We start from the raw sequence: 21,813 nt of genomic DNA, 5'->3' as shown, positions 1-21,813 counted from the left end.
CGCTCCCAGATCTCTCTGCCCATCAACCTTTCCCAAGGCTCTTCCATTCATTGTATAATTTGCTCAAGAATTAGTCTTCCCTAAATGCATCACCTCACATTTGTCTGGATTGAAATCCCTCTGCCACTTTTGCGCCCAACTCTCCAGTCTATCTATATCCTCCTGTATTCTCTGATAGTCCCTTATGCTTTCTGCTACTCCACCAATCTTCGTGTCATCTGCAAACTTGCTGATCATACAAACAGTGCCCTCTTCCAGATCATTTATGTATATTACAAACAACGGTGGCCCCAACACTGACCCCTGTGCAACACCACTGGTCACATTTCCCCATTTTGAGAAACTCCCTTCAATTACTACTCTCTGTCTCCTGTTGATCAACCAGTTCTTTATCCACCTAACTAGAACACCCTGCACATCATATGATTTCACTTTCTCCATTGTCTACCATGGGGAACTTTATCAAACGCCTTACTAAAGTCCATGTATATGACATCAACAGCCCTTCCTTCATCTATCAACTTGGCCACTTCCTCGAAGAACTCTATTAAGTTGGTAAGGCACGATCTCCCCCGCACAAAACCATGTTGCTTATCACTGATAAGCCCATTCTTTTCTAAATATAAATAGATCCTATCCCTCAGAACCATCTCCTGCAACTTTCTTACCACTGACGTCAGGCTCACTGGTTTGTAGTTACCCGGAATATCCCTACTACCCTTCTTGTACAGGGGGACAACATGAGCAACCCTCCAGTCCTCCGGCACCTCACCTGTTTTTAAGGATGCTACAAAGATATCTGTCAGGGCCCCAGCTATTTCCTATCTCGCCTCCCTCAGCAACCTGGGATAGATCTCATTCAGTCCTGGGGTTTGTCCACCTTAATAACCTCTAGCCTACCCAACATATCTTCCCTACTTAGATCAAAGTGATCCAGACTAATCAAACTCCTATCTCTAATCTCAACATTCATCATGTTCCTCTCCTCAGTGAACACTGATGCAAAGTAATCATTCAGAATCTCACTCATTCTCTCAGGTTCGACACACAGCCTTCCTTCGTTATCTTTTAGTGGACCAATCCTTTCTCTAGTTACCTTCTTGCTTCTTTATAAGAATAAAATGCTTTGGGATTCTCCTTAATTCTGCTCGCTAAAACTATTTCATGACCCCTTTTAGGCTGCTTGATTCCTCTTTTAAGACTTAACCTACTCTTCTGATATTCTTCCAGGACCCATTCTGTACTTAGCTGCCTAGACCTTATGTATGCTTCCCTTTTCCTCTTGGCTAGTTGTACAATTTCTCCTGACATCCATGGTTCACGAATCTTGCCCTTCCTATCCTTTGCCTTTAATGGGACATGCCTATCCTGCATTATCTTTAACCTATCTTTGAAAGCCTCCCACATCTCAAATGTGGACTTCCCTTCAAATGTCCAATCCACATTTCCGAGCTCCTGCCTATTTTTGATATAATTGGCCTTGGCCCAGTTTAGTACTCTTCCCTGAGGACCACTCTCTTCTTTGTCTACGAGTATTCTAAAACTTAGAGAATTGTGGTCACTGTACTCAAAGAAATCCCCCACCGCAACTCCGACCAACTGTCCTGGCTCGTTCCCCAGTACCAGGTCCAATATGGCCCCTTCCCTCGTCACATGATTGACATATTGCTCTAGAAAACTCTCCTGGATGCTTCTTACAAATTCTACCCAATCCAGACCTCTGACATTAAATGTATCCCAGTCAATGTTGGGAAAATGAAAATTTCCCATCACCACTACCCTATTGCCTCTACATCTTTCCATAATCTGTTTATCTATTTGTTCTTCTACCTCATGCTCACTGTTGGGAGGCCTGTAATACAGCCCCAACAGTGTGACTGCACCCTTTGTACTTCTCAGCTCCACCCATAATGCCTCACTACCCAAGACCTCCATAGTGTGCTCCTTTAGCACAGCTGTGATATCGTCCTTGACCAGCAATGCAATTCCAGCCCCCCCTACCCCCCCCCCACCACCACCCCCATTTTACTTCCCTCCCTGTCCTGTCTGAAGCGTCTATGTCCTGGAACATTTAATTGCCAATCATCATGCCTTTCCTTCAACCAAGTCTCTGTGATTGCAATAACATCATACTCCCAGGCACCAATCCAAGCCCGAAGTTCATCTGCCTTACACACTATAATTCTTGCATTAAAGTAGATGCATTTCATGCCACCAGTATTTTTGCACTCATCTGCTCTCTGCCTACTCTTCCCTTTATTAATGCTTTCTTCATAATTCTTACAGTCTCCAGTCCCCACCGTACTGCCTACTTGTCTTCTCTTCTGGTTCCCAGCCCCCTGCCACACTAGTTTAAAAACTCCCCAACAGCAGTAGCAAAAACTCCCTCAAGGACATTGGCTCTGGTCTGGTTCAGATGTATACCATCCATTTTGTAATAGTTCCACCTTCCCCAGAACCGGTCCCAATGTCCAACAACTCTGAACCCTCCCTCCTACACCATCCTCAAGCCATGTGTCCATCCTGCCTATTTTTTCATTTCTACGCTGGCTAGCACATGGCACTGGTAGTAATCCCGAGATCACTACCTTTGAGGTCCTTCTCTTTAACTTCTCTCCTAGCACCCTGAATTCTTCTTTCAGGACCTCATCTCATTTCCCACTTATATTGTTGGTGTCTATATGCACCAATAAACTGGCTGTTCTCCCTCTCCTTTTAGAATGCTCTGCAGCCGATCGGTGACATCCCTGACCCGAGCACCTGGGAGGCAACACACCATCCGGGAGTCCCTTTTTCAGCCACAGAACAGTCTATCTACTCCCCTCACAATAGAATTCCCGATGACTATGGTCCTATGAGTCTTTTTCCTGCCCTTCTAAACAGCTGTGCCCGCCACGATCCAGGCAACTGCTGCCCTCCCCTAGTGAGCCATCTCCCCCAAAAGTATCCAGAACGGTATAACGGTTAGGCATTTACTATATGATGTTACTTTTTTCCAGATATACTGAGAAGTATTTCATGTAGCCTGTAAAAGTCTAACTGAACATAGAAATTAATCTGTCACAATATAATATAAAAATAGATTGTTCCAATAATTTTTTTTTCTAGTTAAAAGTAATATAACTAGGAGATTTGGAATCCTCTTAGTCTAGTGCTCTGACTCTGTGCTGGCTGGGCCACAGTCAGTGTGCTCCTGCGACTTGGTTCCTGGATTTGGAGGAAGAGAGTTTTCTTTTTCTTTCCTTTTGTTTAGGGAAGGCATGTGTTGTTTTGGTTTTTTTTGTTGTTGTATTTGCTTGCCTATGACTGAACACTGTTGCTGGTGTCTGGAGCCTGCCTCCACTGCTGCCACTTGGGCCCCATCTAAACCTGGGACTGATGCTGTTGCTGCCTGGCATCTGCCTCCATTGCCATTACTTGGGCCTCAGCCAGATTAAAGGACTGGTGTTCCTGCCTGGGATAAACTCCCACTGCTGCTGGCTGGGATTTGCTTAGGGTCCACTGGATTTAAGACTGCTGCTGCTGCCTGGGGCCTGCCTCCGCTGCTACTACCGAGGGCCTCACCTGGACCAGAACCTGTTGCTGCTGCCTGGGTCCTGCCTCCACGGCTGCCGCTTGGGCCCCATCTACACCTGGGACTGTTGCTGTTGCTGCCTGGGGCCTGCCTCCACTGCTGCTGCCTGGGCCTCAGCCAGATTAAAGGACTAGTGTTGCTGCCTGGAGCCTGCCCTCACTGCTGCTGCCTGGGCTCTGCCAACACCCAAGACTGTTGCTGCTGCTGTTGCTGCCTGGGCCCCAGTAACATCTGGGACTGCTGCTGCTGTCAATCTTCCAGTGCAGGGATCACTGCTATTTGCCCAAGACCTGTCTGGGAGAAATCTTCTGAGGCCGCTCAGCAGCGCAACATAGCGAGCCCCAAGACAGCAGGCCCCAAGACAGCAGGCCCCAGCCGCACCTATGCCGGGGTACCACCGCCTTAGGCTTAGCTGCTCCAGCACCAGTTACAACCCCAAACCCTTTCAGGCACCTGACTAAATGCCTGGGGATCAAGGCCTAACCGCACCTGAACATGACCATTGAGGCTTGCAATAAGGCGTTGGCTAGTGTGGTCGGCCCACTAGCCATTGTTGCTGTTGCCTGAATGTACGGGAAGGAGGTATTTTTCCTGAAGACCGAGCAGGCAGTCCACCTGGCCGTGGAGAAGGGGCTCACTGTGGGCAGGACAAATGTACCTGTCGACCCTTTGGAGGTCACGGCCATGATTTCCAACATCCTGCCCTTTATTGCCAGCGAGCTCCTTCTCTACCACCTTCAGACATTGGGGGAGATCTGGTTGATTATCGAACTACTCCTGCTCGGTCTGAAGGACCCTGCCCTCAGACAGATCTACTCCTTCCGGCGGAAGGAAGTCACCGAGGGCTCTTTCACCCTCCTCCATGATGAGGTGGCCTACCGTATCTTTTTGATTATGGATGGCGTGTGGTACTACCTGTGCCGCGAAGTGGGGCACATAAGAAAGAACTGCCCCACCCAGAAGGCTGCCTAGCCCACACCAGCAGCCATGGGTGGTGCCGCTGCACCCACTCCAACTCCACCAAAGACAACATCGAAGGCCCTGTCAGCAGGGTATAAGCTAGGGGCTACCAGTGCTTCAGCCTCTGGCAGAGAGGGAGGTGAGCGTTCAGCTGGTCAGAAGACGTGGAGGAAGACTCGCCACACAGATCCCGCCCTGTTTTTGGAAACCCTTCCCCCCCCACCCTCAGGACTGGACCCTCACCCTGCCCTACCATGGTGTGAAAACGCCAGCAATGCCCCTGCATGGGAACCGTGACCTCTACCTGTGCCTGTACCTTGCCCCGTTGACATCCCCTACCCCCACTGGACTATTGTACCACCTAAACCGATCCCTGAACCCCGCCTCATGGCGTAGTTCCCTGAGGGATCTCTGCCCCCGACCCTGTGACTGAAACCTGCCCCGTTGCAACAACTCCTGTCAACCTGTGCCTGAGGCCCGCTCTAAAACACCTGGACCTGAGATTCTCAAGCCCTGCTCCACTCAGCCAGAACCAGGCTCTGACCTTGGGGACTCTGCCACCACTGCCACTGCTGCTGATGGCTCTCTGGATCCTGCCCCACCCTCCACCACCTGACATCCCAAGCATAGGACAGGAAGTGACACAACTGGCTCTCCCTGCTTTGCCACACTCCCTGCTTTCTACCAGACAATAGCATTTCTGGAGAGGCTGGGGGGAAAAGTCTCAGGCCACACGACCACCAAAATGGGCGGGGAATGGAGGGCCTAGACAGTACCCCACCTCTCGCTGGGAAAAAGGTGCCGCCCCCTGGTGGGAAGGGATTTCCCAGTGTCACGCTGGCAGCATTGCCCCTCCCCACGGGATGAGCCCTCGTCATCTGCCTGTCCCGTACCACGGCCTAATCTGCCTGAAGCTCCAGGAGCTGCAGCAGTTCCTTCTGCTGCTATTGTTCCATCAGCCCCGTAGATGAACTGGGAACCAATCTGGGCCACGATGCGGGCTGTAATGTTCTTGATACTGCCGGTGGAGGGACGAAGGTGTTATCCTCATTCCCCCCTCCCAGACTTTTTCTGGGTGCCTTGGCCCTTGGGGAGGACTTTTTCCCTGAGGAGCTGGGCGTCCCGGTGTCAGGAGAGGAGTGGGGCCCTGAGACTCTGCCGCCCAAAGACTTGACCTCGGAGCACTCCAAGAAGGGGTGTACTGAGGAGGTTGTTGAGGCCAGCTGGCGATGCAGGACCAGATCCCATTCTCTCGGAAAGCTCCTCACTTTCACTGACCTGGGGAGGATGTGCGAGGGCCAGACGGTGTGCTCGGCAGCATCTTCCAGCAGGATCAACTGGGCCAAATGTTCCGGACTACTGGTCGGTCCATAGTGGGTGGACTCTCTGCCAGAGAAGTTACGGGGGTTCAGCTGGAGTACCACCCATCTCCTCTACCTGGGGTCTACCTCAGCCCAGCTGAGGAATCCAGGCCAGCAAACTGGCAGGAGCTAGAGGCCAAAGTCTCAGTTCACCTAGGCCGCTGGACAGGACTGCTCCGAGTGCTATCTTACAGGAGTTGGGGGCTGGTCATAAACCAGCTGGTAGCGGCCATACTGTGGTACTGGCTGGTCCCTTTTGTCCCTCCTCCTGGTTTTTGCGCTGACCTCCAGAGAACATTGGTTTACTTCTTCTGGGACAAAAAGATGCTCTGCAATGCTGCGCAGGTCCTGAATCTCCTTATTGAGGAGGCGGTCAGTCGCTGGTGTGTGTGCTCACTCAGGTGACGACTTTCCACCTTCAGGCCTTGCAGCGATACCTTTACATTGAGCCTCCTCCTAGGTGGTGTGCCCTGGCAACGTATTTTTTCCACTAGGTGTGTAACCTCAACTACAACACGCAGCTTCTATTCACCAATCGTGACCATCTGGAGGATGCTTTCAGGACGCTGCCTGTCTTTTACCAGGTCCTGATCATTGTCTGGAACATGGTCGAATTGCGTTGTACCTATCCTCCGGCAGGAGTAGTGGTTGTCAGACCACTACTACCGCATTTAATGAGCCATTCGCATTTTCACTGTACCTTCCGTGAGTACTTAGACATGCATGGCTTAATCTTTGAGACAAGCATATGCTACTGGCAGGATCAACCAGGTAGCTGAACCAAAAAGGAATGTTCCGTTGCTCAGGAATCCGCAACTCCATACTCACCACAGGCTCGAGTGGCTGTCAGAGGGGAGGACTGTGGTGACGAGGATGACCAGGGTTGGGGATGTGCTGGGTGGCGGGGGCCTGGCCTGGATAATGCCGCAAGATATAGCGAGTAGGGCACTGGTAGATCTCCGGTTCGTGGCCACTGCCATTCGACGCCTAAAACGGAGGTGCTTGGACCTGACATAGTATACCAGTTGGAGGATGCTCAGGTGTGCGATGGAATCCGGTCTGCATGCAACCCTATCCGGACGGACTTTCACATTGGCCCCACAACATGAGCTGCCCTGTACAGACATCTGCTGCACACCATCTATCTCTTTTCCCTCAAACATCGCCCAGACATGTCCTGGCGTGCCCATTTACCACTGGGCGGTGGGGATCCCACTCTCTGCATGGGAGTTATCCCCCTTTCCCTCAGGGATCTGGGATTGAGGGTGCTGCATGCAGCAGTCCCCTGCAATCGCAGATTGCGGTGGTTCATGGACTCCCAGCCCAACTGCTTGTTCTGTGGTGCTGCAGAGTCCACGGACCATGTATGGGGTGTGGGCATTTGCATTCCCTTTTTGAGTTTCTTAAAAACCTTCTCCTCTGCTTTTGGTTCCATTTCAGCCCCATGCTCCTGATCTTTGTGCACCCGGTGCAGAGCGGGGAGGGTAGGTCAGAGGATCTCCTCGTGGGTCTGCTCCTGGGCCTGGCCAAACTGGCCATAAAAAGGTCCAGGCAGCGGGCAGTGGAGGGGGTCATTATAGCCAATTGCCTGCCCCTCTTCTGTGGTTATGTTTGAGCCCGGGTCTCCCTGAAGGAGGAACACACAATGTATACTAACACCCTCGAGGCTTTCAGGGAGAGGTGGGCACTGCAGGGAGTGGAGTGCTTTATTTCCCCATCCAACTCTATCTTGATTTAATCCCTGCCCTCCTGTCCACTTTTTTGATCACTTAGCATTGCCTTTTGTCGAGAAGGGCACTGCTTGTCATTGGTCACTCGGATGTTTCCTTTCTTCCTGGTGGCGGAATACAAATAAAGATTTGTACACCTGTTGTCTTTCACTGTTCTCACACATCACACACACATCATGAAAGAAAAAAAATTAAATATTTACACACTTGTCCTTCATTGCGTCCTACACTTGCACACACACGACCTGGATGGTGGGGAAAAACCAGCTGTTAGGCAGTAGTGTTGGGGAAAAGAAAGAAGAAAAAATATATATCCAGGAAATTTAGAGTCTCCTCAGTTTTGAGAACTGACTCTGTGCTGGCTGGGTCACAATCAGTGTGTTACTGCTGCAACTGGTTCCTGCTTTTTTTGGGGTGAGCCTGATTCTTGAAGTGGCTGAATTATATAACCAGTTTGTTAACTGGTATTCCTTTCTTTTTTTTTGTGTGAATCTCCTGTTTATCTTTTTTTTTTAAAATTAACCCCCACACTACCACCTAAGTGCGGTAGTGCTTATTTTTTTCCCCCAGCACCCATGGTGTGTGTGTGCAGGTGTGAGACACAGTGAAAGACACAAAGTGCACGAATCTTTATTCAATTTCGGTATTCCTTTCTTAGTGAGGACTGTTTTCTAAACTGCTGATCCACACAGTCAATGTGTTTCAGGTGTAACTCCATTCTCATTAGGGAACTGTTGTTTCTCTGGCTGGTTACAGCCTATGTGTTACTCTTTCCTCTTTTACTTTGAGAAGAGGGCTATGCTGATTGAGTGGCAGGGCCTAGCCCTTGCACTCTGGTTTTCTTTCTTTTGAACGTGTTTTCACTATTTTGGTGTTTGGACTGAGCTTGTGAGAAAATACATTTTCCAGATGGGCTGTTCCTGTGAGTAGGCCTGGTCCTTTGTGGGTGAACTAGGCCTCTGTAAAGACTGAACATCTGTGTGTGAGCATTTGCTGCATCCTGGATTTTGGGAGAAGACCAAACTCCTGTGAGTTAACTGCATCTTTACGAATGTACTGTATTCCTGTGAGTGGGCTTGGTTCTCTATGGATGGGCCAGAACTCTATAGAAACTGAACATTTGTGTGCAATTGCTGCCTTCAGGAGTGGACTCTGCCCTCGGTTGTTGACTCTGTTTTTAGCAATGGACTCTGCAGTTTTGAGTGGACTCTATTTCTGACAATGCACTTTGTGGATTCTGGAGTGGACTCTGTTCCTGGGAATGGACTCTGCATTTTGAAGAGAACTGTTTACGGTAAGGAAGTCTGTACCAGAAGGGACTCTGTTTGTTGATAATTGACTCTGTCTTGTTGCTTGTTGGGTTTATCACCTGCACTGTCTTGTGTGTCCCTGAGTCTGGCAGGCCTCACTGTGAGCTGGGAGGCTCATAGATCGTCCCGAAAGCTGTCACCCCAAAAGGCTGGAAGGTGGATAGGCCACCCCGATGCCAGTCACCCGGACAGAACATAGAACATAGAACAATACAGCGCAGAACAGGCCCTTCAGCCCTCAATGTTGTGCCAACCTGTGAACTACTCTAAGATCATCCCCCTACACTACCCCATCATCAGACAGAATGTCACATTGGCCCCAAGGTCCCACCATTCCCCCGGGAGCCTGTGGCCCACAACCTGAGCCACCTCTTTAACTTTTGTTATGTGTCCTTTAAAGATGTGAAATGGCGAGCCCTGTACAGATTGTAGCTGCACATCATCCATCTCTTCTCCTTCATCTACTGCACAGACACGCCTTGGCATGCTCACTTACTGCCAGGCGGTGGAGGTCCCCAATGGAGGGCTCTCCATGCAGGAGTCTTCCCCTTTTCTCTCTGGGATCTGGGGTTGAGGGTGCTACACAGCAGTCCCCTGCAATCACAGATTGCAGTGGTTCATGGAGTCCCAGCCCAACTGCTTTTTCTGTAGTGCTGTGGAGTCCTTGGATCATGTATATATGGGGTGCACTCCCTTTTTGGTTTTCTCAAAGATCTTATTCTATGTTTTTGGTTGCACTTCAATCCCACGCTCTTGATCTTTGGGCAGCCGGTGCAGAAGGGGGAGGGTAGGTCAGAGGATCTTCTCTTGGGTCTGCTTCTGGGCCTGGCCAGGCTTGCCATAAACAGGTCCAGGCAGCAGCCGTAGAGGGGGTCATTAAGGCCGATTACCTGCCCCTCTTTCGTCGTTACATTTGGGCCTGGGTGTCCCTGGAGAGGGAACACTAGTGTCCACTAACACGCTCGAAACTTTCAAGGGGATGTGGGCACCGTGGGGTGTGGAGTGCTTTATTTGCCCCTCCGACTTTATTTTGATTTAATCCCTGCCCTTCCCTTCACTTTTTTGATCACTTACCATTTTCCTTTTTTGAGAAAAGGCACTGCTTATCACTGGCTACTCGGGTGTTTCTTTTCTTCCTGGTGCTGGAATATGAATAAAGTTTTCTGCAATCAATGTTGCTTCACTGTGTCCTGCACAAAGGAAAAAATATAATCTGGAGATTAGATCTCCTCAGTTCAGGTGGCTGACTCCGAGCTGGCTGGCCACCGTGAGTGTATTGCGCACAAGTAAATAAAGAGTGACTTGGTGACGGGTACCAGCTTTGGTGCAGTTTCATGCATACAAATCAGGGTTGCACATACGTTTTCTGACCCCTTTTTGTAGATTCCTGAAAGAACATAACACAAAAGAAATTCTCAGAAGGTGGCTTTCTACTGAGAGGTGGAAGATATTCAGCTACCTTTATTATCTCTTCCTGCTACATTAGATTAGATTACATTACAGTGCTTTTACCCCTTACCTACATTTACCCCTTACCTAACACTGCAGGCAATTTAGCATGGCCAATTCACCTGACCTACACATCTTTGGATTGTGGGAGGAAACTGGAGCACCCAGAGGGTGCTCACGCAGACACGGGGAGAATGTGCAAACTCCACACAGTCAGTCGCCTGAGGCGGGAATTGAACCCGGGTCTCCGGCGCTGTGAGGCAGCAGTGCTAACCACTGTGCTACCGTGCCGCCCACATATTTCTCTGATACTCTACATGTATAACATTCCAAATTTCACACTTTGCCAGCACAAACTAAGTCTACAACCATAGCAATTTTTATTTGCAGCAGTCTTCTTTTAAAATTAATATGAGGAGGGAATGGAGGGTTCGAGTTAGAAGGGGAGGCTGTATAGGCTGAGACATTTTTGACTGGAACATAGGAGGTTGAGGTGTGATTTTACGGAGGATTATAAAATCATGAATATAGATTAGTGAATGACAGATGTCTTTTCCCGAGGGTGGGGCATTTCAAGACTAGGGGGGCACATTTTTAAGGTGAGAGGAGAAAGATTTAAAAAAGACAAGGGGCAAATATTATACACTGAGACTGGTTCATGTATGGAATGAACTTCCAGAGAACGTAGTGGATACAGGTACAGTTACAATGTTTAAACGACATTTAGATAAGTACATGAATAGGAAATGTTTGGAGGGATATGTGCCAGGTGCAGGCAGGTGGGACTAGTTTCATTTGGGATTATGGTCTGCATGGACTGGTTGGACCGAAGGGTCTATTCCATGCCATATGACTCTAAATGATTCCTCTCATTCTCTCACTCCTTGTTTGTCAATGTCAGGCTTTTGCATTTTAATCTAGAGAGGATGCATCTTGTTAATTCTATAAATGTCCTATTATCTCCAGTTTAACTTGGTCAAGAAAGGCATATGGTTGAAACTTTATTGCTGGAACAGCACAGCAGGTCAGGCAGCATCCAGGGAACAGGAGATTCGACGTTTCGGGCACAGGCCCTTCTCCTGTTCCCTGGATGCTGCCTGACCTGCTGTGCTGTTCCAGCAATAAAGTTTCAACTTTGATCTCCAGCATCTGCAGACCTCACTTTCTCCAAGAAAGGCATATGGCATGTTTGCCTTCATTGTTTGGGGCATAAAATATAAAAATTAGCAAGCCAAGTTGCAGTTGTATGGAACATCAGGCCAAATTTGGAATATTATGTACAGATCTGGTACAGATGTGGGCGGCACGGTGGCACAGCAGTTAGCACTGCTGCCTCACAGCGCCAGAGACCCGGGTTCAATTCCCGCCTCAGGCGACTGACTGTGTGGAGTTTGCACGTTCTCCCCGTTTCTGGGTGGGTTTCCTCCGGGTGCTCCGGTTTCCTCCCACAATCCAAAGATGTGCAGGTCATGTGAATTGGCCATGCTAAATCACCCGTAGTGTTAGGTAAGGGGTAAATGTAGGGGTAGGGGTATGGGTGGGTTGCGCTTCGGCCGGGCGGTATGGACTTGTTGGGCCGAAGGGCCTGTTTCCACGCTGTAAGTAATCTAATCTAATCTAATCACACGACCAGAAGGATGTGGAGGCTTTGAAAAGGGTACAGAAATGGTTTACCAGGTAGTTGCCTGGTTTGGAAGATATTACCAAAGAGGACAGATTGGATAAACTTGGTTTGTTTTTACTTGAATATCAAAGGATTCAATATTCAACCTGAGAGAAGTTTACAAATTTATGAGAGTTATGGATAGAATGGATTGTCAGAGTCTTTTACCCAGGGCGGAAATGTCAATTACTGGGGACATAGGTTTAAGGTAAAAGAGGAAAGTTTAAAGCTGTGAAAGGCATGTTTTTACAAAGAGGGTGGTAAGTGCTCTGTCAGAGATGGTAGTGGAGGTGGATACAACAGCAACATTTAAGAGACATCTTGACCGATACCTAAATGGGCAGAGAATAGAGAAATGTAGACCACATAGAGGGAAAAGGTTTTAGTTTAGAAAGATGTGTTGGTGCAGTATTTGTGGGCCGAAGGGCCTGTTACTGTGCTGTACTGTTCTTTGACTTTGAGACTATGAAGGATTTACACAGATAGATTTCCTCAGTTTAAATGAAAAAAATATTATTGTATCTAATTGTTCCTGAGCTAAGAAAGGCAAAGGGCATGATTTTCCCTTCCTTGAGTATGATGACTTCACTGGCCAAGGCTTCAAAAGTCAGATTCTCTCTGTTATTTTGGCTATGCATCTGCTGAAAGTATGGCATCATGTGTAAACAGGTTAGTCAAATATTTTCAGTTGTGCCAGTTAGTGTTAGTATCATAATCACAGCTGACAACTGGACATGTTAGATCTGAAATCTAACTTGGTAGATCATATTTCTGTTTGCTTTTAATGAAACATAGTCACACAATGTTGCAGATTTGGTTTTAACAGTAAAACAGAACTTTATTTCAGAAAAGAAATGAAGATAAAAATGAATAAACCCAAACTACTTACACGTGGCACAAGTTTAGAGATATTGAAAAACACAGTTTTTCAGAAAAATACAGTAATCCCATTAATCCTCAAAACACTTGTTTACAGATTCCAAAGTCAAATCTATACAATACCCAAAATAACTCCTTGTATAGTACTCACACCAGAGAGAAAAAAAATCTTTCTTTAACACTTTGGTAGGCTTAGTTTAACTGGGACTTTACCTCCTAGTCAGGAAAATCTAATAGCCTAGAGCCTTCATTCACCTGAGTTTAGCTTACTCAGTTTCAAACAACAATTGCAGGGGTTTTACCTAAATATTCTTTGCCTAGAACTATTAATTAAACTTCTTACTCTGAGATAAACATCTTTTTAAAGTAAATCTAAACTCTCCTCCCTTTCTCAGGTGCAACTGCTTTCTTTAATTAAGACTTCTGCAAAACTCCCCCAAGCTGAAAGGTTTCTTTCCAAATTGTGGGTATCCAGAATTCAAACCCTTCAAAGTCTAATATATACTTTGCTCACTCATAAATTCTCCAAAATAAATCAATAGTTATGCATTTTTGGAGGCTTTCAAAATGCTTTAAATTAAACTATGACAACAGAAATATTAACAGGTTAAACATTAAATCCCTTCAGATACAAAAAAGCTCATATGCCACTAATTCAAAATCTAAAATCCAAACTCATAAACAACTGATATTGAAACATATGTAAATAATATATTTTACATCACATTGTCTCCAAATCACTCCATGATCTTATTTCTCTCTGTCTGTGTAATCTCCACCCATGCAATCTCTGAGATAGCTGTGCTCCTCTAATTCTAGCCTCTTATGCATCCCCAGTCACTGTTGCTGTACCATTAGTTCTGTCCACACCCTAAGTTTTGGAATTCTTGCCCTACACCCCTTTGTCTTGCTTCCTCACTTCCTCTTTAAAACTTACTGCATCTGACCTAATACCTGAACCTTGTGTCGCTCAGTGTCATGCTTTGTTTTATAATGCTGCCATGAAGCATCTTTGGAAAGTTTCATTACGTTAAACATGGTATATAAATATAAGTTATTGTTGCAAAGCATTTTGAGACTCCTATAGTTGTAAGCAATGAAGTATGGTATTTCTCTTTTTTTCTTGTTTTTACCATTGCAATGTGATGACACTTGCCCAAGTGCTGAACAAGATTGTGAATGAGGTTCTGAATGTATTGCAAAAATCACTAGAAATCATTGAAGACCAGCATACCTGTCAAGCTATTCTCAGACAGAAATCTCAAGCCTTAGCACTATGATTCCTCTCTGACATCCTCCAAGCCTCTTCATCTTTCTGAAAATTGATCAGACAACATGACGTGCACATATAACAAGACTAGAGGGCCTGCCTGTTTTGAATTCTTCTCCCCGAATCTGGAGCTTCAGAGATGAGAAAGACAAAACTAAGATCCCACTGGCACCAGCAAAGGAATTGAAATAAAACTAAGCTAAAGATCAGGGGAAAATAACATATTTTTTGTAAAGCTTAGAGGTTAACAGATATTTGCTTGTTTGATTCATGTTTAATCAATACATTGCCCTCTTACTCCATCCCAATAATAGTTTCAGCTTTAATTCCTTTGTTTATCAAGATAGTTAGCATATTTCTGTTACCACAGGAACCAAAATACATGCTGAAGCTCTCTGTGACAATGAATAACAGTTTTCCTTCCATGTTGCTATGGAGTTGGATCTTTCGGAAAGGGAAATGTTCAGTTGTACTTGTGTCAGTAGCTAAGAAGAAACTAACCTGGGACAAGCTACTATTGATTTCCCCAGTGATGGGATGTGCTTGCTGCAGCCTGGTGACCATGGCAATGAGGTCAAACTGACAGTAACAAAGATAGTCTGTGACAGGATCCACTCCACTGAGAGTTTCCTCAGGAATTCAACTGAGAGTTTCCTGGAAGATTTGTAATAGCAACTTCACTAATGTTTGAGGTTCGTTCAGCTCAGTCATGGAGAGTGAAAAATCTCATGAGCAATTAGAGAATGCCAACAACGGATACATTATTGCAGATGTACTTTGTCCATGTAATTTGCATTGGAAATTCCATCTACCTAATATACAGCTTTTAAAAATTAATTCACACAACGTGGGTGAAACTGGTCAGGCTAGCTGCCCAGTTAAGAATCAATCATGTTGCTGTAGGTCTGGAGTCACTTGTGGACCAGACCAAATAAGAATCCCTAGAGTGTGGAAACAGGTCATTAGCCCCAACATGTCCACACCGACCCTCCGAAGTATATCCCACCCAGACCCCTTCCCTTACCCTATTACTCTACAATTCCCATGACTAATGCACCCAACCTACACACCCCTGAACACTATCAATTTAGCTTGCCCAATTCACTTAACCTGCACATCTTTGGACTGTGGGAGGAAACCAGAGCACTCGGAAGAAACCCACACAGACACTGGGAGAATGTGCAAACTCCATGCTGACCATCACCCAAGGCTGGAATTGAACCCGGGTCGCTGGTGCTGTGAGGCAACAGTGCTCACCACTATGCCGCCCCACAGATGGCCGTTTCCTTCCCTAAAGGACATTAGTGAATCAGCTAGGTTTTTCCCCTGACAATTAGCATTGGTTTCATGGTCACCATTGTACATGTAATTCCAGATTTTTATTGACTCCAAATTCCACTACCTGCCATGTCAGGATTTAAACCCAGGTTCACATCACATTACCTGGTTTTCTGGATTAATTGTACAATGACAATATCACGAGGCCATCACACCATTCTCCACATCATGGTTTCCTGCAGTTGGCAAACTTTGGTGAACTAATTAATAGCTTAATGTACCTTTCCTCCTGGATGACATTGCTTCCCAAACAGCCAAGAAGGAATAGTGCTTTCTGGCTTTTTCTGGAGAGTTGGAAATAAGACTCTGGAGGGCCTTGCCTTGGATTCCCCCTTTCTCTTGGACATATCACCTCTCCCTGATGTGACCAACCACATTAAAAGGCAACTCAGAACGTTCTTGTCACACAGAACGTAATGTTAGAAATAGTTCTGGAGCTTTTCTTGATTTAATTAAAAGAGTACTGCAGCCACATGCACTGGAGAATTAATTGTCTCCTTGTCATTGGACAGTGGGTGAGTTACATTTTCAATGCTTGGCGTAGAGATTGGCCAGACAAATTGCCCACACTGTGGCACCTGTATCATTGGGTTAGGTAACAGTGAATGACTCCTTTTGCAAGTTAACTACCCAAATGTTGGAATTAGTTCCAGGCTGCTATAGTCGAACTGCGTTTGTGGGGGTTGAATTAACTCTCCCAAGCTGTATGCTTTAGTTGTTGCACAGAAATAATGACCTTACAGATACAAAAGAGGAAACTCATTAAAAAGAGACAAAGCCGTTTCTCACTTTTAAAACATTTGGTCACTGTATTTAAGCACAACAATAGGTCATAACGTGTCCGCTACATTGATGATTGTATCAGCGCTACCTCGTGCTCCCACGAGGAGGTTGACCAGTTCATCTACTTCACCAACATCTTCCTCCCTGACCTCAAGTTCACTTGGGCCATCTCTGATACCTCCCTCCCTTCCTGGACTTCTCCATCTCCATTCCCTGCAACCGACTCAACACGGACATCCACTACAAACTCAACGATTCCCACAGCCACCTGGACTACACCTCCTTTCACTTTGTCTCCTGTAAAAATGCCATTCACTATTCCCAATTCCTCTGCCTCCACTGCATCTGTTCCCAGGAGGACGAATTCCACCGTAGAACATCCCAGATGGCCTCCTTCTTCAAAAACTGCAATTTCCCCTCCCACGTGGTCAAAGATGGACTCTAGTGCACGTCCTTCATTTCCTGCACCTCCGCCCTTGAACCCCACCCCTCCAACTGCTACAAGGACAGAACCCCTTTGATACTCAGCTTCCACCCCGCTAACCCTCGTTGCACCCAGTGTGGTCTCCTCTACGTTGGGGAGACAGGACACCAACTTGCTGATCGTTTCAGAGACCATCTCTGGGATGTCCACATCAACCAACTCCACCACCCTGTAGCTGAACACTTTAACTCCCCCCAACCACTCCTCCAAGGACATGCAGATCCTGGACCTCCCCCATTGCCAAACCCTAACCACCCGAATGCCAGGAGGAAGAACGTCTCATCTTCCGTCTTGGTACACTTCAACCACACAGGATCAATGTGGATTTCACCAGTTTCCCCATTTCCCCTGCCCCCGCCTTCAGTAAGGCATTCAACAAGGTTCCCCATGGGAGACTGGTTAGCATGGTTAGATCTCATGGAATAAAGGGAGAACTAGCCATTTGGATACAGAACTGGCTCAAAGGTAGAAGACAGAGGTGGTGGTGGAGGATTATTTTTCACAATGGAGGCCTGTGACCAGTGGAGTGCCACAAGGATCAGTGCTGGGTCCTCTACTTTTTGTCATTTACATAAATGATTTGGACGTGAGCATAAGAGGTACAGTTAGTAAGTTTGCAGATGATACCAAAATTGGAGGTATAGTGGACAGTGAATACCTCGGATTACAACAGGATCTGGACCAGATGGGCCAATGGGCTGAGAAGTGGCAGATGGAGTTTAATTCAGATAAATGCGAGGTGCTGCATTTTGGGAAAGCAAATCTTAGCAGGACTTATACACTTAATGGTAAGGTCCTAGGGAGTGTTGCTGAACAAAGAGACCTTGGAGTGCAGGTTCATAGCTCCTTGAAAGTGGATTCGCAGGTAGATAAGATAGTGAAGAAGGCGTTTGGTATGCTTTCCTTTATTGGTCAGAGTATTGAGTACAGGAGTTGGGAGGTCATGTTGCGGCTGTACAAGACTTTGGTTAGGCCACTGTTGGAATATTGCGTGCAATTCTGGTCTCCTTCCTATCGGAAAGATGTTGTAAAATTTGAAAGGGTTCAGAAAAGATTTACAAGGATGTTGCCAGGGTTGGAGGATTTGAGCTATAGGAAGAGGCTGAACAGTCTGGGGCTGTTTTCCCTGGAGCATTGGAGGCTGAGGGGTGACCTTATAGAAGTTTATAAAATCATGAGGGGCATGGATAGGATAAATAGACAAAGTCTTTTCCCTGTGGTCGGGGAATCCAGAACTAGAGGGCATAGGTTTAGGGTGAGAGGGGAAAGATATAAAAGAGACCTAAGGGCAACTTTTTCACGCAGAGGGTGGTACGTGTATGGAATGAGCTGCCAGAGGAAGTGGTGGAGGCTGGTACAATTGCAACATTTAAGAGGCATTTGGATGGGTATATGAATAGGAAGGGTTTGGAGGGATATGGGCCAGGTGCTGGCAGGTGGGACTAGATTGGGTTGGGATATCTGGTCGGTGTGGACAGGTTGGACCGAAGGATCTGTTTCCATGCAGTACATCTCTATGTCTCTATGAACATCCGGGTACACCATTTCGGAGAGACCATTCCCTCTGCAACTCCCTTGTCAGCTCCACGATCCCCACCAACCCACCCTTCCCTCCCCCCACCTTCCCTTGCCATCTAAGGAAGTGCAAAACCTGCGCTCGCACCTGTCCTCTCACTTCTGTTCAAGGCCTCAAAGGATCCTTCCACATTCAACAGCAATTTGCCTGTACACATCATTCACTGCATGCGTTTCACCCGATATGGTCTCCTCTACATTGGGGAGACAGGACACCAACTTGCTGATCATTTCAGAGAACATCTCCGGGATATCCGCACCAACCAACTCCACCATCCTGTAGCTGAACACTTTAACTCCCCCTCCCACTCCTCCAAGGACATGCAGGTCCTAGGCCTCCTCCATTGCCAAACCTAACCACCTGATGCCAGGAGGAAGAATGTCTCATCTTCCATCTTGGTACACTTCAACCACACAGATCAATGTGGATTTCACCAATTTCCCCATTTCCCCTGCCCCCACCTTATCCCAGTCCCAACCTCCCAATTTGGCACCACTCTCTTAAACTGTCCGATCTGATCTACCCTCCTCTCTGACTTATCACTTTCACCCTCACCTTCGTCTACCTATCACATTCCCATCTACCTTCCCCCAGCCCACCCCTCCCATATCCCTCTAAACCGTTCCTATTCATGAACCTGAGCAAATGGTTTTTAAAAATTGTAACTGTACACACCTCTACCACTTCGTCTGGCAGTTTATTCCATATATGAACTACCTTCTGTGTGAAAATGTTGCCCCTTTTAAATCTTTCCCCTCTCACCTGAAAAGTATGCCCCCTTGTTTTGAACTCCCCCACTCTAAGGAAAACACCTTAACTCTTCACTTTATTCATATCCCTCATGATCTTATAAGGTCACCCCTCAAACCCCTAGGCCTCAGTGAAAAAAGTTCCAGTCTATCCAGCCTCTCCTTATAACTCAAACCCTTTAGTCCTGGCAGCATCCTGGTAAATGTTTTCCGAACCATATCTAATTTAATAATACACTTCCTATAGCAGGGCAACCTGAACTGTACCCAGAACTCCAAAAGTGACCTCACCAACATCCTGTACAACCTCAACATGATGTCCCAAATCCTATACTCAGTAGTCTCAGCAATGAAGGCAAGCATGCCAAATGTTTTCTTTATCACCCTGTCTACCTGTACCACAATTTTCAAAGAACTATTTACCTGAACCCTTAGGTCACTCTGTACAACAACACAACCCAGGGCCCCACCGTTAACTGTATAAGTCCTGCCCTTGTTCATTTTACAAAAATTCAACACGTTGCATTTATCCAAAGTTAACTCCAACTGCCACTCCTCAGCCCAATGGCCTAATTGATCAAGATTCCTATGCAATCTTAGATAACCTTCATTGCTGTGGACTACACCATCGATTGCGGTGTCATGGCGAATGTACTAACCATATATCCTAAATTCTCATCCAAATCATTTATGTAAATGACAAACAACAGTGGATCCCTGTGAAACACCACTATAAGGAATGGTAGATGCCTATGGAGTACTGAGGAACAAAGGGACCTTCGTTTATAAGTCCATTGATCCCTGAAGATGTCAGCACAGGTGGGCAGGATGGTGAAGGAGGCTGCAGGATGCTTGTTTTCATTAGCCAGGGCATAGAATATAGGAGCAAGGAAGTCTTGTTACAACTTTATAAAACATTGGTTGGGCCACAGATGGAATGCTGTGTGCAGTTCTGGTCCCCGCATTATCAGAAGGATTTTAATGCACTGGAAAGAGTGCAGATGAGATTTACTAGGATGTTGCCTGAGATTAAAGGTCTCAGTTATAAGGAGAGAATTGATAGATTGGGTTTGTTTTCCCTGGAGCAGAGGAGGCTGAGGGAGGATCAGATTGAGGTATACAAAATTATGAGAGGCATAGATAGAGTAGATCATGAGAATCTTTTCCCCACAGCATATATGGCTAAGATCAGAGGACATAAATTTAAGGTAAAGAGTAAGAATAAGAGGGGATTTGAGGAAAACAATTTTTCATCAAGAGTATGGTACAAATATGAAACATGCTGCCTGACAGGGTGGTGGAGATAGGTATTCTCACAACATGTAAGAAGTAGACAAGCAACTAAAATGCCAGGGCATAGTAGGTTATGGTCTAACTGTGATTATATGGAATTAATGTAGTTTGGTATTTGTTGGCCAGCTTCTATGCTGTTATGACCCTATAACTCTATGACTTCTGATGAGGTGGGGTACAACACCTCATCGCACCTGAAGGATATCCAATCCCACCCCATTCTCATTAGATAATCTGGAATAAAATCATTACATTCTCTCTGTGGTGAGCAGGTACCAACGCCACATTTTTATTTCTTTTCTCAACAGAGACTGTTGAAGAAAGAAACCAGATCCAAATTGGGTACCCACCAGTTATCAAATTCTTGGCAAAAGTAAAATAAACAAGGATAAAATGTTTGGCTTTTCACTGATTTTTGCAGATGGCCTCCCAGAATTGACAATATCCCAGCTGATTCTGTCTCACTGGAATATCTCTCTCTGAAAGAAAAGCCAAGCAAGTTTAAGGAATGTTCATGTTCATGCCTGAGTGAGTGGGTCAAGTCCAAATATGGAGATTTGGACATTAATGTTTTATGGTAATATTGCCAAAGACTAGAGAAAAACTGTTTCTTTGGCCATTTCTCCTTTCTTTCACCTCCATTTTGAATAAACTGAAGAGAACCCATTGCAGAGTCATTTGTAACTGAGGTTTCAAAATTTTGATCAAAAGATACCAAAGCTGTCATCATGTCACGTCCATCTCACAAACTCATCTGTTATTCTTTTAAGGTATTGAACATTTTCCATTTGTGTTCACAGCTCAATGATCAGTGTACAAGAGCTCAGGAATATAATTGTAAATTCTAATCAGAAAACAAGAAACAGGAGCTGACGTAGGATATCCACCCTCTCGAGCCTGCCTACCATTCAATGAGATCATGGCTGATCTGTCTCATGGGGACATAAATTTAAGGTGAAGAGTGGAAGGTATAGGGGAGATGTCAGGGGTGGGAGTAGTGAGGGCATGGAATGCGCTGCCTGTGGGAGTGGTAGAGTCAGAATCTTTGGTGACCTTTAAGCGGCAATTGGATAGGTACATGGATGGGTGCTTAAGCTAGGACAAATGTCCGGCACAACATCGTGGGCCGAAGGGCCTGTCCTATGCTGTATTGTTCTATGTTCTATGGCTTAAATTCCTCTTTCAAGCCAGCTCCTCATAGGCTTCAACTCCTTGACATTTCAGAGATCTATCTACTTCGCCATTAAATACTTTCAGTGATCTAGCCTCCATAACTTTCTCAGAGAGATAATTCCAGACATTCACTACCCTCTGAGAGAAAGTGCCTTCTTTCAGGAAATTCAGACATGGTGGCCTGAAGCCTGCATGAAGTACAGCGTCACAGCAGACAGTAA

General features: G+C 46.3%; 1 long non-coding RNA gene across 1 annotated transcript in view; it reads left to right on the top strand.

Moving 5' to 3' along the window:
* Positions 1-8,861: 8,861 nt before the first annotated feature.
* The window catches only part of LOC122539681 (uncharacterized), a 46,875-nt gene continuing 33,923 nt past the window's right edge, over positions 8,862-21,813 (top strand). Inside the window, exon 1 of the long non-coding RNA XR_015752452.1 lies at positions 8,862-8,919. This is a non-coding gene — a long non-coding RNA (uncharacterized LOC122539681). The remainder of the gene's footprint in view (positions 8,920-21,813) is intronic.

The sequence above is a fragment of the Chiloscyllium plagiosum genome, unplaced genomic scaffold, assembly GCF_037043375.1.
Source record: "Chiloscyllium plagiosum isolate Xiang-an unplaced genomic scaffold, Cpla_swu_hap1 HiC_scaffold_32, whole genome shotgun sequence".
Lineage (NCBI taxonomy): Eukaryota > Metazoa > Chordata > Chondrichthyes > Orectolobiformes > Hemiscylliidae > Chiloscyllium > Chiloscyllium plagiosum.
This window is presented reverse-complemented; position numbering and strand designations above follow the sequence as displayed.